We start from the raw sequence: 17,487 nt of genomic DNA, 5'->3' as shown, positions 1-17,487 counted from the left end.
TCATGTTTTTCCTGCATCTCTCTCCTTTCTTTTCCCAGTTTTTCTTCCAACTCCCTCATTTGATTTTCAAAGTCTTTTTTGAGCTCTGTCATAGCCTGAGCCCAATTTCTGTTTTTCTTGGAGTCTTTAGATGCAGGAGCTTGTGCTTCCTCATCTTCAGACTGAGTATTTTGATCTTTCTTGGGCTCATTTGCAAAATATTTCTCAATAGTCTGGTGGGCCACCCCTCTGACCCTGGGGAGCAGAGCCTTTCTGCTCTTTTCCAGGTTACCTTGAGTCGGAGAACTGCCTCACTGGGTCTCTTGAAAGTTTAGTTAGAGTCCTTAGCTTATGAGTTTTATCGGAGAGCTCCTAAGACTTGATCCCTTCATGTCACCATCTTGGTTCTGCCCCTCCAAGTAATTTTCTTAAGTGAAGTTTTGATCAAGTCCTACCCATCCTCCTCACAATCAATATACTCAAGTGGCTCCCCATCACCTTCAAATACAAAACCCTTTGGCATTCAAAACTCTTCACAAACTAGCCCCTTCCTACCTTTGCAGTCTTTTTTTATATCTTACTCCTCATCATGTACTCTTTGATCCAGAGACACAGGCCTCCTTTCTGTTCCACAAACAAGCCAAGCCAATTCTTTCCCTTCTCTAGTCTGACTACCAAAATATTTCCCCCACCACCTACAGTCTCAGCCTTAAGACCCAACTAAAACTCCATCTTTTACTGAAAGCTTTCCCCAGTCTCTCTAGTATCTTCTCTATGTTAATTATTTCATATACATCCTTCCCTCTGATAAATATTTTCTATATATCCTGTATATAGCTTGTTTTATACACTTCTGTTTGCTTGTTATCTTCCCCATTAGACTATAAGGAATTACCTTATCTCTTTTTTTAATACCCCCATCACTTAGCAAAGTATCTGGCTTTGATAAATGTTTATTGATTGATTAAACTGAAAAATGCCAGGTTTGGCAAATGATTATAATGAGAATGATTGTGAATAAAAAGGAGAGTAAGAGATAATCCATTCTATCCAATAAATATGGTGAAGGAAGCTTGTTTTAATGTCTAATATGAAGATTTAAAAAAATGATCAACATCTTAAAATTATCCTTCTGTGATTCCCCATGAACACAGGTAATTGCGTTGAAGTTGCATTTATTTTTTTCTCTCCATTTTTTGAAATCCTAATCCTATGAACTATTACCCTAGTATCGTCAGGTCCAAATTAGCAGACAGAGTTCTTAACCTACGGTTGTCCCTTCAACTAGTATTTTCTCTAGCATATTTATTTTCTTTAAGGGACTTAAAAATAGAAAATCTTCAGGCAACTGAGAAAATGTTACTTTTGAGAAACACATATTTTCGAACAAAGTGAAACTAGAAACTTTTTTTACTTGATATCTTTCCATAAGACTGAGACTTGAATGTCAGGGTCTTGAGTTAATCTCTCCAAGTAACTTTGAATGAAAAATTTTATTCCCTATTGAAAATAATTATCTTGCTATCTTTTCATAAAGATGGATAATTCAGCTAATCAGTTTAGGCCTATCTTATTTAGATGAATGAATCCTATAAATTTTGGTCATCAGTAGGATAATCAATAGGCTCTTGCCATTTTAAAAAAAGGAACAAATTCAGCTGACTTGTACCTACCACTTAGAATCATTGGAATGCATGCATTTTATGTGGCATAGATTTTTCCAGTTGAATATAATGAAATCCAATCTGAGACAACATTAAAGATCCAAAGAACTTTGCATTTTTTGGTTAAAAGAATGTCACGTTTTTCAGGGGAAAATATTTTGCCAAGTATTTACATATACACTTAATAAAAGCACATGAGGGTTTGTGGGCATGTATGTATAAAAGTGTGACTGTTTCAAAATTCATATGGGCAATAAAATGCAGTTTGGTAGCTATTTCTCAGAAATCTAAACCTTCTACTATGTAGAATCATCTATATTTTTCTAGTAATTCCTAATCCATCCCCATTTGGGCTAAATTCTTTGCTAAGTCTCATCATAAAAACATTGTGAGAAAGTGTTATAAGCTGTACAGATTCTGGTTGGCAAATTGGGGGCCTGTAGATCTTACTGTGGTTCAGCCTCTGGCGCCATCAGTTGGGCCCAAAATCAAAAGCAATGGAAAGAGGTAATTAAAAATGACTTTCCACCACTCAATTGGCAACAGCAGATTTCTTATAGCCACTTTGAAAGTGGGTGGAAAGGGGCTCGGGAATCCTCTTTCAAAATAACATTTCCCTTTTGGTATTGATGATTTCTATATGGAGACATTTTCACAGGAGGAAAGTTAACTATTGTGTTCCTAAGCCTTGGTCCATCCCTTACTGTGGCTGTGTTTAATCAGAGAATAATCAGAAATCTTTTTTCAACAAAGGAAATTATAGGTGAACTACATCCTAATCAGCTGTAGATGTAAAGGATGTGCTGGGAATGGGCAATGCGATTTTAAAAATCGTCAGAGGAGAAAAGCCTAAAATTCTCAGTTATTATTAGATCCAGAAGAAATTACATCAAAGATGTAATTTTACTAATGTAGAGAAAACATGGCAATATGGGTCTCCTCCTTATGGTTCTCAGAACCACTTTTGAAAAAGCTGCTGATTTCCCAAACTTGAGATCTCAATGGAAAGAAGTTGGACAGGTTCAAACCACTCTCTCGGGCTGGAGGCATGATCATTTACAGATGAAGGCAAAGTAGCCTCAGAGTGAACAGAAGATGAGAAGACTGTGTTCCAAAACTAACCAGCTGAAGGAAAGTTTATATTTATAAAAAACAATCACTTGGTCAGTGACTCAGGGGGAAGGAATTCTGAAGCTTTCTTCAGGGAAACCCCAGTAAATAACATGTATAATAAAATGTAGATGGTGTTGTCTATTCTGTTGTGTTATTTGGTCCACATAATAAACCTTTGGCAACAGACATTCTGAACATGATTCTCTCTGGGAAACCCCAAAACAGCAAAGACTACTGCTGCTTCCTTCAAAGTTTGCAAAATAGTTTGTATCTCAGATTTGTATGAGAAATGAAAACTTGGAAGAAAAATCTGCTTTTTGTTACACAGTTGAGAATTTTTCTGTGTGTGTTGCCTCCATGATTCACAGTGCACTACACTCTTTTAAAACAAAACCACATATCACAAAAGCAACCGTACTGCCTTTAGTTCATTCTTCTTTCAATCCCCAGGGAAGTAAATGTCTTGTGTCTCCTATACCATACATGAGAGAAATGAATAAAATGTTCTCTTCATGCACCAATTTACTGGAATATGGTGTAAATCATATATTCTCCAAGAGGTTTTGGTCTCTGCTTTTTTTTAAATAAAGGATTTAATTGACATAATGTATAACAGTTTTGGTTCCCCTCCTTTTAATTAGCAAAGGCTTTGGAATTTGGTTATTTTCAGCTTCCAAGAACATCTTGCAGGAAAGAAGGATGAAACAGAGTAAAAATGTGTTCAAAATTATTCAAGAAAAGTTCTCTTTGTCCAGAATAAGAATCATCTTAAGGTTTCCTGCACAATAACTCACTACCTTTAATGCTTTGTTCAAGCCACATGGCATCTCATCTGCATGTCTTAGATCATTTTGTGTTAATTAAGATTATGGTTTGTTCCAAAGATTAATGTATACATGTGCATGCAGCTTCAAAGGTTATTCTGAATAACTAGCTGAGGTCCATGGCCTTAGGCTGGTTTGATTTGTGCTAAAGCTGTTTACATTAAACCAAGTTTATTGCTGTTAAGTTCTTTAACTCATTGGTTATTGTGAATTAAATACATGCAGCAGGTAAATTTTTACATTTTAAAATTTATCATAGGATCTGAGAGAGGAATTAAAAAGTTTCAACTTATTATTTATAGAGCATGGGCTTGAAAGTATATAGTTAGAGTCCAAGAAAGTCAGACAGAGTCTGTATGGTGCTTACTTGACTATTAGTTCATTGTTTGGTATCAAGTTATTTATGTAACTTTTCTGTTTCAGTCTTATCCTCTATGAATTGAGCCAATTCAAACTGTTTATCTTATTTTTTAAAAAAGAGTAAAGGGTTAATGATCTTTGAGACTGAAAACTCTTTGAAGATAAAAACTGAAGTTGACATATAGTTCAATAAACATTTGATAATCATGAAAATATTGTTAAAGCAATCTATGTCATATATGTAATTTTCATTTTTTAATAAAAACTTTTAAAAATGAAGGCTTTTTTCCTACCAAAAAGAATGTAAGCTTCTTGGAGACAGAAAAATTGTTTGATTTTTGTTTTTGTATCTCCAAAGTTTAACACAGTGATTGGCACATAGGTAAACTTAATCTATGCTTGCAGAATTGAATGGAATATAAAAGTGTTTAATATAATGACTTGGGAGAAGTAGCTAGTACAAGACTGAACAAATTATTTTGGGTGAAAATCAAATGAGGCTTGTAGTGGATTTTGTGAATATTCCATGAACATTCAGGAGGAAGGTAAGATTTCCTGAATAGGTACTGATTCGGCCCTATGTCCTTGGCTATTTCCATGGCTTAGGGGAAGGAAAGGGACACCCATCTATACTTCATTTTGTGTTGCCTTCCCAAATTGCTAATGACCCCAACTGAAAATAGCTCAAAGCAAAGACTGAGACCATTCTTGGAGAAACATAAATCCTGAACATATACACATCAAGCCCTGCAGAGAATAATTAGAGTGGAGGTAAAATAGACTGGATGGCATTGAAGACTGAACAGATGATGTTATCAACCACAGTCGATGGTGTCAGTGTTAGTGTTTTCTCTTTCTCCATGTTTGTTCAGATGAGTTACTGAGGAAATCTCCAGGTAGGATAACAAAATTTATCAATCTCCTTCCTTTATCTTTCCTCTTTTCTACTAACTGGGAGGAGATATGTGGGGAAAGGGGACTGCAGTGGACCTTGTCATTAAAATTTTTTTAAAAAACCTCTTTTATAGTCTATTTGTATACTACCTTACTTTGCTTTAAAAATACCATGGTAGGCCATTAAAAGTGAATTTTTTTCCCTTGACAACAGACAAGATGGAAGAAGTAGAGCAGAAGCAGAAGCAGAAGCAGAAGCAGAAGAAGAAGAAGAAGAAGAAGAAGAAGAAGAAGAAGAAGAAGCAGAAGAAGAAGAAGAAGCAGAAGCAGAAGCAGAAGAAGCAGAAGCAGAAGAAGCAGAAGAAGAAGAAGAAGAAGAAGCAGAAGAAGCAGAAGCAGAAGAAGCAGAAGAAGCAGAAGAAGAAGAAGAAGAAGAAGAAGAAGAAGAAGAAGAAGAAGAAGCCAACATTCTGGAAGTTCACCTAAGGAAGGTGTGGACCTAGATCAGCTGTTGGACCAGTCTTATGAAAGAGACTCAACCAGGGTTTGAGGTGCAAATAGCACTCCCTCCTGAAGCACCTAAGGAAGGCCAAGAAGGAGGCCACCCCATGGAAAAGCCTGAGGTGATAAAGACCCACCTTCAAGACATGATCATCCTGCCAGAGATGATGGGAAGTATGGTGGACATCTACAAAGGCAAGATCTTTAATCAGGTAGAAATCAAGCCCAAGTTGATTGGACACTACTTGGGTGAATTCTCTATCAGCTACAAACCTGTGAAACATGGGCTGGCCAGGTATTGGAGCCACCCACTTCTCTCGTTTCATCCCTCTCAAATAACCTAGATCCTAACAATAAAAATAATATTCTTAGTGGGAAAAAATGAATTTTTAAGTCCAGTGAATTCGAAGCAGCTCAAAGAAGCAGATGGAGGCATTTCTTTTTTTGATAATTCTAAGCATATTCCAGATAATATATCTTCACATGTCTAGATTTATTTCAAATCTGGGGCCAAGTGTATTTTCTTGGCATGTTCTAGATTGAGCTGATTGATGAGACTGAAGAATAGGTTACTCCTATAAAGTCAGAGCAACAAATGAACAACAAGGAAAAATTTGGGAAAAACTGGAAGACACATTGACCACACTCTTACACAGCCTAGATTGGTGGACTGAGAGTTGAATCACCTGGTAGCCAATTTATATACTACAATAGTTTCCCTTTCATAACACACCCAGACGTAATCAGCTAGTCAATCACAAGAAAGCCCATTGGTCATCTAGATAGCAGAAAGGAAGATAATCATCTAGGTGTGGGTGGATAGAGCTCTGACAGAACTTATATGAATATGTGTATATCTATATATATATATACAAATATATGACACTTTCCACCTGTACCACCTTTCATAAATTAAAAAGAAAAAAAGAGCAAATGGCACATATTAAAAAGGAAATATGAAGAGCAATTTAGCTTTGCTAGAGACAGAATACAAGATGACTAAGATTGAAAAAAATCTTTTACTCTTTGGAAATGTATTTCAGAGAGTAATACAATATATGGAAATCACGTAATACAATATATGAAAATCACATAAAATAGAATGAACCATTTCAAAACCAGAGCCTACCTCAAATCTTCTTTTCAGTCAAATATTTTCTCCTCTTATTGGAAAAATGTGAAAGAGCATCATGAAAAATTTGGCATAGTCATAAAATTTTGAAATCACTCATTAAATTGAATGTGAATATACTCTTCAATAAGCTATGCTTGTTTAGGACACCAATACTGTAAATACCAGAGTAAAAATAATCTGAAAACTGAACAATTTTTCTACAGAGACAGTCTTTTTACCACTTCCAAAACCAGATTAAGATCAGCTTCATATTGGATTCAAATTAACCTTATCTAGAAAATGCCTTAAAAATTGCCAGAGATTGTTGAACACAAAATTAGAAAGCCAATGTTAATTACTTTACCTTTCCAAACAAATATAGAGAGGAATGAGTTAGCCATAGGTTACCCATGATATACTATGCTATATATGATACTATATACTATATATGCTGCATACTATATATATACATACTATATATATGCATATATATATATACATATATATGATATACTATACTATACAAAACACCAAATTGTCTTTAGCTACTCTGACCTTGTGCCTTGGGAGGTGGAGGGGGAATCGTTAGCATTCTTTCTCTGCCTCCTCACTCCCTTACTCACTAGGGATGAGTGACAACATTTTGAGGAGAAGCTGAGTTACTTGTCCTAATGTCTGGGGGAAAAGAACCTATATTCCAATACAGGATTTGCCATATTATTCCATTGCCACATATGTTAGAGTAACTCAGGCAGGTTTTGAAAAGAAAGATGTATTTGCAATTTCAGAAAATCTAGCCTAATGCTTCTATATTTAGCTTTTTTGGAAAATTTTTTTGAAAACAATTATATATATATATATATATATATATATATATATATATATATATATAAATTTTGAATTCCAAATTCTCTCTCTTCCTTCAACTCCTTTTCTATCCATCAAGAAGTCAAGCAATATGATATCAATTATTCTTTGATCTAAGTAAAGTCAGAATAAAATTTGAAGGTTTTTAAAAATCTCTTTCTAGTAAGGAGCCTGCTCTTTTCCTTCTCTCATTATCACCTTTTGCTCCCTCAAGGTCCTTAGTACATCCAGACTACACATTGTTTCCTTCATCAGTGATATTAGTGGCAATAACAAAAGGGAAGTATAGTGGTAGCAGTCTATATGGTCCCATTTTCTAGGAGAAATGTCACTTCATTCCTCCTTTGTCTTCCTCTCTCTCCTCAATCCTTGAGACTATGTCCCAAACTGTGCACCAACACTTGAATGAACTTTATTGAATTAGAGAACCGGGATCTCTGAAAACATATGACCACACCAGGTGGGCAGGCTGCAGACAGAGAAGAGAGATGAAGAATATAGATGGAGATGTCCCATTGAATTCTCCTTCACTAGAAGTCTTTAAAAGGAAGTAATGGAAACATGTGTAACTTCTCCCTACTCTATTATTGGCATTTATGAAATTAGGGAAAATGTTATTTGAATTTTAATAAGTTTAATATTTGAATTTTATAGGTGGGGTCTGAACATTGGTTGCTAATGGTGATGGTGGTGATGTTTAAATACTGAATCTGGCTTTAATTTTCCATTTCATGCCAGATAAAACATCTCCTAGAATTTCCCATGCATCAGAGTCACAGGCAACAATAGTTGACAGATGCAAGATAAAATACTTAGATATAGAGGAATGAACCAAGGAAAAGCTAGAGGTAACCCATACACCAAAGGCTAGAGAAAAGTAGTGTCAGAATTAGGTAAACAAGTAAAAATCAGGGTCTAATGGTCAAATGAAACACTAGGTCTGCAATAAATGTCAAACCAGGCTTAAAGGATCAGACAGGTATAAGTAATCAGTGCTATAATCTAGTCAATTAGCATTTAATGAAGAGCTTACTATCCAGACAGTATGCCAAGTGCTATAGGCAACAAGTCTGGAATTCAGGGAGGCAGTCTGGACAAAAAGAAGCAGGAACTCAATGCAAGATATACTTCCCAGTGCAATAGAGTGCTCTGCTTCTCACCATCTGGCTGTTTTTATTAAGGGAATATCAGATCACACTTGTTTCTTTAGCTGCTACATTACATGATTGACTCCTATTAAATCTGTGGTCAAATATCACCCCCCCCACACACAAAACTCATTCACATGACTGTCACCCCACCAGCTATTCCTCTATATCAGATCCTGCCTGGTTACCAGGCCAGTTGGCATGTTCACCCTTACTAATCATAGGTGACTTCATCCAAAAACTTTGTGTCTATGAGCACTTCATCAATATTGCAGTTACCTCAACTTTGCTGCCTTTGAACTCAATTCTTAGCTTCTCCATACTAGAATTTGCCCCAATGGGCAGTTTTCCCCTTGGTTTTGTCCATTTTAATTTCTTCTACCTTCATTCTTTGTGCTTGACTTCCCAGTTCCCAGAATGGCCGAATGCCTAGACTCTGTGTAGCTTACAATTCTCATTTGTTTTGTGGTACCTGAAAGCCACTACATTCAATGTCTCCTGGGCAAACTTGCCATAAGTCGAACCTGACGCTACTGACTCTTATTGGATTCATGATTTAATTAGTTTGGTTACTTTCCCTGGTAGAACAGACTGATAACCCTCTCTACCTTCTCTGGCCTTTGTGAATTTTGTACATGTCCTTATGTAAAACTCCCCATAAAGAACAAGCCTGGAGTCCTTCCATTGGCTAAACTCCTACTAATCTGATTTATATTACTTATTCCCTGTCACCTTCATGGTTCTAATAGTTCATTAGATAACAAGTATTTTCAGATAAAGATAAGTCCTTAAATAGTTGTACAGCTATTGAAATATAACATTAAATTTTAAGTAATAATAATTAGTAATATCCAATTTAATAATATTACTAACATTACACTTGTTATCAAATTTAATATTAGTAATTGTTAATATTGAAATTAGTAATATTAAATTTAATTTTGTTTGTATTGGTCCACCATTACAATCTGATAAAATTGTTTTGAATTATGATTCAGCCATATATAGTATTATTTACATATGTGATATTTTTGTCATATTCAAATATTTTATGCTTTCTAAGTCAATCGTTAATGTCTATATTGGATTTAGTCACAAAGGAAATAAGCAGAGTTTTGTTCATGATCCTCTATAGCAGACTACATTTTCAGCCACACAGATCACTGAAAGGTACTGAAAATACAATGTCCTGCTGTTTTGTTTTTTCTTGTTGTTGTTAATAAGAAGGAATAAAAGCATTGACTTCAACAGAGTTAAATACAGTCTTCAATGTTTCTTCAAATAAGATGCCTTTTATGGGTTCTTAAAGCTTATTTCAATAATTATTGATCCAACCAGAGATTACTTTATTCCATTAACTTCTGATTATCAGTAGCAAATGAGGCAGGAAGCTATATGTTCACCAAAGGTGTTCACCATTGTCATGAAGTATTTGATTCATAAAAGTCCAAATGGAAAAAAAGAACTTCCCCAGATACTTGTAAATTCTGCACATGTTTCCATTTGCAGATTTTTCTGTACTGATTGCACTGAATTTTTGAATACTACAGGGTCACTTCAGTGAAACTGAAAACCACTACAAAAAATTAAACTAACAATCTAATAAAAGAAAAATCTGTATTGATGATTTGATCTCATTTAAAGAACCTATAAAATTCAAATATTAAACTTGTTAAAATTCAAATAACATTTTCCCTCACTTCATAACTGCCAATAATAGAGTAGGGAGAAGTTATACATGTTTCCATTACTTCCTTTTAAAAAAACCTAGTTGTATTCTGAATAGTAAATTAGAGAGAGGACTACTAATGTATTAAAGACTTGGGTAGAGTCACTTTATGAAATTGCAATGCTCATTGACTGACAAATGAGTGAAAGTTTCAAAGAGGCAAATCTGAACCAAATATAGATGAAAACTTACTAACAATGAAGAGTTATTTGGAAATTAAATGGGCTGTCTTATGATATAGTGAATTCTCCTTCACTAGAAGTCTTTAAAGAAAAATTGAATTGACTGCCTGTTGAATATACTGTGGAAAGGTAACCTGGTTTGGAGTGCTGAGCCTGGAGTCAGAAAACCTGAATTCAAATCTGGTCTCAGATCCTTTTTAGCTGTGTGACCCTAGGAAAGTCACTTAACTTCTATTTGCATTAACCGACTGGAAAAGAAAATGACAAACCATTACAGATTATTTTCAAGAAAATCACATAGATATTATGGTTCGCAGAGTCATGAAAAGTTGGATATGACTGAATGACTGAATAATAAAAATCTTGTTTCCCTATAGTTTGGATTGGACTGGTCTCTGAAGTTTCTTTGAAATCTGAGGTTTAATTACTTGTTGGTTTTGGATTCTTGCTTTCATTCAGTCCAATCCAAACTATAGGCAAATACGATTTTTTATTATTCAGTCATTCAGTCATGTCCAACTTTTCCATAACTCTGTGGATCTTAACATCCATGTGATTTTCTTGAAAAGAATCTGTAATGGTTTGCCACTTTCTTTCCCAGTCGGTTAATGCAAATAGAAGTTAAGTGACTTTCCTAGGGTCACACAGCTAAAAAAGATCTGAGACCAGATTTGAACTCAGGTTTTCTGAACCCAGGCCCAGCATTCAATTCACCAAGCCATCTAGCTGCTTCAAACAAGGTTACCTTTTCACAGTATATTCAACAGGCAGTCAATTCAATTTTTCTTTAAAGACTTCTCATGAAGGGGAATTCACTACATCATAAGACAGTCTAACTTCCAAATAAACTCTAATTGTTAGTAAGTTTTCATCTGTATTAGGTTCAGATTTGCCTCTTTGGAACTTTCACTCATCAGTCAGTCAATGAGCATTTAATAAGTACAAATTATATGGCACTGTGCTATGGACTAGGGATACAAGCCAAAGCAAATGACAGTTGGGTGCCTAACCCATTACTTAATTTGGAGTCTTCTACCTTCTCCACATGACAGGTCTTCAATTTCTTAAAGACACTGATTATAAGTCTTCCCTGCTTCTGGTTAACATTCCACATATCTTTAAATGTTTCTTATCCAACATGAGATTAAAAGTACATTCTAATGGTTGTCTGCCTCTAGATATTCTCTAGTTTATCAAGATTTTTCCTAAAAGATGATGACCAGAACTCATTACAACATCCTAGATTTACCTTTGCCTATGAAGAATAAAATGGGACAATTACTCCCCCCACCCCGCCCTGTACTGGATATTGTGATTCTCAATGCATACTAAAGATCACATAAGTTTACTTCTTGTTTCATCACTCTTTTGAACTTGTAGTCCATTAAAACCCTTTGCATATTTGGGGGTTTTTTATGCTTTTTGGGTTAGTTTTTTTTTATAACAAGGCAGTGGTGTTAAGTGACTTCCCAAGGACACACAGCTAGGTGATTCTTAAATGTCTGAGGTCACATTTGAACTTGGGTCCTCTTGCCTCTAGGGCTGTGCTCTATCCACTGTGCCACCTAGTTGCCCCACCTTTGCATATTTTAAAAAATATAAATCCTTGTCTAGCCAAACAATGTCATACAGGGGAAACAGCACTGTTTCTGGATTGAGATCACCAAGGTTCAAACCTGCTTCTGATTCTTAATATTAGAATGATCTTGAGGGGAAAAAAAAAACTTAACTTCCTTTTGCTTCAGTTTTCTCATAGTCAAAATAAGGAGGCTGAACTAGATAGAGGCTTTTGATGTTCCTTCCAATTCTAGATCCATGATACTATCACAAACCTCTCTTGCATATATATGTATATATATGTTTATATTTCTGTATGTAAATACCCACACATATATTTCTATATTAGTTCTACAAACCTAATGAGAAGATGCATTGAGACTATCTTCCTAATGCTTTTTAGTTTTGTTTGTCAGATCATCAGTCTTGTAGTGACCCTTTAACATGGATCCTAGGTCTCTATAAACTATACCATCTATTCCTCCATCTCTGTATATTATTTCTTGGATATCTTATCAGTTTTCTCAAATTCAAGTATAATTTCTGCAAATGAGTTATTTATTTATAGATAATACCTTTACCTCATTCATGAATACCAGTCCTTCAGCACTAGATGAATACTACACATTTCTACTTGGGTATCCTGTTAGCATTTCTAATTCTAATTCTAATATATTCAGGATGAAATCCAGTTTTACTCTCCCTAAAACCATACTTATTTCTGTCTAAAGTACTGCCATCATTATAGCAACTCAGGTTATTAAACTTGGAGGTAACCTTGGCTTTGCTCTTGCTCTTATATCTCAATTCAATAAATTGCCATCTCTCTATAATAAACTGCAATGTCTCCATATGTCCCCTTCTCTCCACTAAAATGCTCAGCACCTTGGTTCAAGTTGCAATGCCTCTTGGTCAGCCTCTGATCCTAGTTGGCCTTTCTGATTTCAGTCTTTCCTCAGTCTCAATTCATCCTTGACAAAGAGGTAACAGAATAATCTTCTTGAGGCACAGGTTTGAAAATAACACTTCCCTTGTCAACAGCCTTTGAAAGGTCCTTACGATTTATAAGTTACAAATAACCCCTTTGATATTAAAGGACTTCCATAATCTAGCACCTACCATCGTTTCCAACCTCACTTCATACTTCTCCTAATCACAGATTCTATCCATCACCTCATCTGACTCACTAGCCATTCCCCAAACCTAACTCCTTCCTCTATAATTTGATGAAAATTATTCTCTTCTCCTGGAATGCCAATCTCTACTTACTTTCTTCTAATTCTTTTCTTCTTTCCAGGCTAAGTTGAGACGCTACCTCCTCTATGAAGACTTCCCTGATGCACTTAGGTACAACTTCTCTCTTATCGCTCACTTTATAATCATATATATACTCAGGTGTGTGTAAATGATGTAATGTTTCATTTTTCTCTTTGATCCCCAGTATTTATCATAGTCCCTTACACATAGTAGGTACTTAATAAATGCTTGCTGAATTCGATTTAATTTCATTTCTAAAACAAAATTGTAAGATTTTACATTTATTCCTATTAAACTTTGGTAACTTGGAAGAATTAATCAAGAGATTTTGGGATTCTAATCTTGTCTAGCACATGCCCGATATTCCTCCTACTTTTTAGTCATTTGAAAATATAATTACCATATCTTGTTTTATTTACACAGCACCAGGCTAAGCACATACCTTGGCACTATTCTAAAATAGATCTTTAAGCTGACATTGAACTATTAATGATCACTCATTGGATCTATTCAACCTATCCTGAAACCATCTGCCAGCACTACCACTAAGTACATAATTATTTGTCTTTACTACAAGTCTAACATCAAAGAATATCAGATGTTTTCCTAATCTCTATTTAAAAAAATCAATACTCTCCTGGAAGAGCAGTTTAGTCACATTGTCAAAAGTGGAAACAAGTATTTTTTGGAATGATTTGCTTTTAATGAAGCTATGTTTGACTTTGTGATCACCACTTTTTAAAAAAATTCATATATTCAGGATTGGCTGGACAATAGTTCCTGCAGGTTTGTGTGGTCTGCAAATTTAAATCTAGATGAGAATATGACAACAATCAAAACAACTAATTCTATCATAAGAATACATCAATGTACATAGTGTCAGAACAAATGAGACAAAAGTTCTCCTATCCCCTAACCTCAACAGACCACACTCAGACAAGCATTCTGGGTTCTCAGCATTCTCAGTTCTTGGGATGACAAGCTGGAGCAAGAATAGAAGAGGTGACCAAAAGGTCAGGGGACTAGAAAAAACAGGATCCTGGAATCATACTAGGCCAGTCCTCTAATTTTATAAGTCATACAGAATTCCAGAGAGGGTGACTTGCCAAAAGTCACAAAGGTAGTAATTGGCCAAGTTAAGATTTAAATTTATTGTTTGTCTCTAAAATTGGAAATGTTGAAGTGGAGAGAATAGAAGACTTACATGGGATGGGTAACTATCTCCAAGCATTTGAAGGATTATCTTATGAAGAGCAATGAAACTTGTTCTGATTTGCTGTAGATGGATAAGAACTGGGAGCAATTGTTGGAGATTGCACAGATTAAGGTTTGATATAAGAAAAAATATTTTCTATAAATTATTGCTGTGCAAAAGAATTGACTACTTTGGAAGATAATGGTCTCCCTTAAAAATATATCTTCCAAAGTGAACTTGGATAACTGGTTTTTGAAGATGTTAGAGAAGGAATTCCTGGTTAGGTATAGGTAAGACTAGATCGCTTTGGAGGTCCCTTCTAGATTTTTGATTCTGCCATATCTACAATTTCCCACCAAGTGATGTATTTTTAAGGCATAATAACTCACAAAATCTGTCTGCCTAGACATGGAGGGATTTTGATTTGCATTCATGTAGAATGTACCTACACAGATGTAAACACAGATGGCTTGTAGCGCATAACTTCAGAACTATAAATTTCATCTTTTTACAATTATAAGGTCTTAATCATTACCATGTACTGTCTCTGATGTAAATGTAATTAATATTCCCACATAAACTAGAAATATGAACTTGCTAATTGCCTCCATAAGGTTTGCTTTTAGTAATGTACTCCAAGTAAGTTTGCCTGTTTCATACTTTGAAACTTCAAGAGCCTGACTCATCGATAACAGAAAACTTTTGTTTGGATTCACGAAAAACTATTGGAAGACAAAAAAAACCCCATTGCACCCCTTATCCTGGAGTGCCTGGGTTCCAAGATGGCAAAAGACAATAGGGAGAGCAAGGTAAAAATGTATCATCACCCCTCTCCCCCACATCTATTTATACAATTGATTTCTTGTAAGAATATTTATAGTTAAAACTTTAAGCAATTTATTTCAGTAATATTGTCATTGTGAAAATTAAAGTGGTCATAGAAGGGAAGCAGAGTGTAGTCATGGATGGAGTACTGGATCCAGGAGCCTGGAAACTCTGGTTCAAGTTCTAGCTGTAGAATCTTGAGCAGCTACTTAGAGGGGTTGGATTCAAAGCCTCTAAGGGCCCCTTTGGTTCTGAATCAATGATTCTGTGATCTTACATTCTACTTCTGACACAAACTAGCAATGGGATTCTAGGAAATTCCTTAATTTTTTTTGTTTGTTTTGCAAGGTAGTGGGGTTAAGTGACTTGCCCAATGTCACACAGATAGGTAATTATTAAATGTCTGATACCACATTTGAACTCAGGTCCTCCTGACTCCGGGGCCAGTGCTCTTTCCACTCACTGTGCCACCTAGCTGCCCTGAAATTCGTTAATCTTATAATGTCCAATATAGTCTCTAAGTTACCAGACTGTATCTTTGTAAGCAATGTCCACCCCAGCAAAGTCACCACACTGATGACATCACATTTCTGGACTCACTGCACTGCTCAAAAAAGAAAGTCCTGCTATATTACTATACATTTTTCATAGAGAGTAAGTTGTAAAAATGGAAATGGGTGGTAGCGTCTTAAGTATTTAATTTATTTGACATTCTTATTTTTATACTTTTGTTCCTCTGCTCCATTTTGAGGGGAACTTTGACATCTAACTGGCTACCAATAACAGTACCTTTTCATAGTCACTGAACCAGGTTTATATGCAATATTAAAGAGGAAGAGGAGAAACATTTGCACTTATACATTTGAAAATATTTGCTTTATTTACAATTGGCTTGAATGTTTTTAGTGTATTTCTAGGTGTGATTCTGAATCATTATTATTTAGAAAAATAAATGAAGAAGGGGTGGATAGGTTGTGCAGTGGATAAAGCACTGGCCCCAGAGTCAAGAGGACCTGAGTTCAAATTTGACCTCAGACACTTAATAATTGCCTAGCTGTGTGACACTGGGCAAGTCATTTAACCCCATTGCCTTAAAAAAAAGGAAAATAAATTTTTTCCAGGATTATTAATTGCTAAATTTGAAAATCCTTTTATGGATGAACTCATCAGACTATAAATTTATGAGCTTAACTTCAATTCTTGGCCAAATTATAGAACTTGTCAAAGGGATGACTTTTTCATATAGAACAGAAAGTAACAATTAGGAAGAGACAGGTCATCATCAATAAAAGGTTATGCTATTCCAATGTTTTCTTTTCAGAAATGGTCCTTAGACTGATAGCCAAAGAGAGTATTATATATAATTTACTCAGCGTTCAGCAAAACATTTCACAATCTCCTTTACAACTTTATAGACAGAAAAGAGAGATATGGATTAGACAATATTACATTTATAATATATATTCTTTACTTAAGAGTAATCTTACTGTATCATTGTCAATTCCAAGGGATGTCTTTATTGGAGAGCCCCGTGTTTCTATCCTTAGGCCCCTTAAATCTTTTCTTGTTAATAAAGGCATGGCTGGATGATAGTTGTAGTTGACACAAACTATGAATGCTAATTAAGAAGTTATGTCAACAGGTCAAGATTTCAAAAAACACCTAATGCACTAAGCCAGAGGTTCTGAATTTTTTTGGTATCATGAATCTTTGGTATTCTGGAAGCTGATAGATACTTTTTCAGAATTATATTTTTAAATAATTGAAGGGAAATGATAAATCTGTTAGCATTTAGTAAAGACCTATTTAAAAATTCTCTGAGATCTGTTCCCAGACTCCCTTAAATGAAACTGATAGGCAGATTCCAATGACATTACAGTTACTATGAGTAAATGTAAAATATTACCCTTAGATTCACAAAATAACCAAATTGGACAGGTATGGATAATAGGTATTTTGATTCCCAGGATAGTTCTTTTTAAACTATATCCCCTCTTTGTCCTTCCTATGTGCTAATTATTTGGATTTGAGTTTCCATTCAACCATCCATCACTCCATCTATCTATCTATTTATCCATCCATCCATCCATCCATCCATCCATCCATCCATCCATCCATCCATCCATCCATCCAGTTCTACCCATCTAGGTTGCGAACTTTCAAAGTAAAATTTTTTGAAATGTTTTGCTTTTACATCGTTTAAATTTTCTCATGAATTTTCTCCTTCTTGTCCCTCCAAGAGAATCAAACCTTGGAAAATTTTTAAAGTAAGTCTACT

General features: G+C 35.1%; 1 protein-coding gene and 1 pseudogene across 8 annotated transcripts in view; one reads left to right on the top strand and one right to left on the bottom strand.

Moving 5' to 3' along the window:
• The window catches only part of DNM3 (dynamin 3), a 670,943-nt gene that overhangs the window by 99,573 nt on the left and 553,883 nt on the right, over window positions 1-17,487 (bottom strand). The gene's annotated exons all lie outside the window — the stretch shown is intronic.
• Window positions 5,054-5,762, top strand: LOC141510833 (small ribosomal subunit protein uS19 pseudogene; annotated as a pseudogene).

The sequence above is a fragment of the Macrotis lagotis genome, chromosome 2 (assembly GCF_037893015.1).
Source record: "Macrotis lagotis isolate mMagLag1 chromosome 2, bilby.v1.9.chrom.fasta, whole genome shotgun sequence".
In the NCBI taxonomy this organism is placed as follows: Eukaryota; Metazoa; Chordata; class Mammalia; order Peramelemorphia; family Peramelidae; genus Macrotis; species Macrotis lagotis.
The sequence above is the reverse complement of the archived record's forward strand: the minus strand, read 5'-3'. Positions and strand labels throughout refer to the sequence as shown.